This window comes from Geospiza fortis, unplaced genomic scaffold, assembly GCF_000277835.1.
Source record: "Geospiza fortis unplaced genomic scaffold, GeoFor_1.0 scaffold382, whole genome shotgun sequence".
NCBI lineage: Eukaryota > Metazoa > Chordata > Aves > Passeriformes > Thraupidae > Geospiza > Geospiza fortis.
The window spans coordinates 469,596-470,380 of NW_005054583.1; positions in this window are offsets into that span (position 1 = coordinate 469,596).

The following is a 785-nucleotide window of genomic DNA, read 5'->3' on the forward strand; positions in this document are numbered from 1 at the left end:
GCAGGAAAATCCTAAGAGAGGATTTTTCATAAAAGAAATGTCTGTGACACTCAGAGACATCGTAAGTGCAGGAGGACAGGGTTTGAATTCAGAATGATTTGGAAGAATTGTATAACATGTCTGGGGTGGGAAAGGGGAAGCTGAAATTCAGCAGGGACAATGCAAGGCCACAAACTTCAGCTTACACTATACACAAATACCAAAATTTACCACTAGCAGCTCTGTAGCAAAGTGTGGAATTGCAGTAGATGACAAGGTGAATTCCTTGTTAAAAAAAAAAAAAAAAAAAGAAACTGCCACCACACAGGAGTGAACATACAGGGTTATAACATTAAAGATGTGCAACAGTCCTTCCTTTGTCGCTAGAAAAACTTCAGATACCATGTCAAATTCTGTTTTGAATGTGTCAGCTCAAGAAAGAGGTGTGCAGCAACAGTCCAGAGGAGAACAGGACTACCTGAGATGTAAAGAAACATGGCCAGAGCAGAAAGACTTGCAAGCTCTGTGTTTATTTAACTTTAGTAAGTCTTACAAGAAGCTCTTCAACAAGCTTCATGTATTTAAAGGGCTTGTTGCAAACAAAAGCACAATAATCTGTTTTCTAAGTCTCTGGGGAATATGAAACCAAACAAACAAAAAGCAGCTTTCTTTGTAATTAGAAGTTTCAGTTTGAATTTTTTAACAGTGAGACTTATAAAGCACTTGGAAGATTTCTTCTTAGACACAGTTTTGTGCTAATGGCCTGACCTCAGCTGGATCAATACCTTTGATGCAGGAGTCAGTGC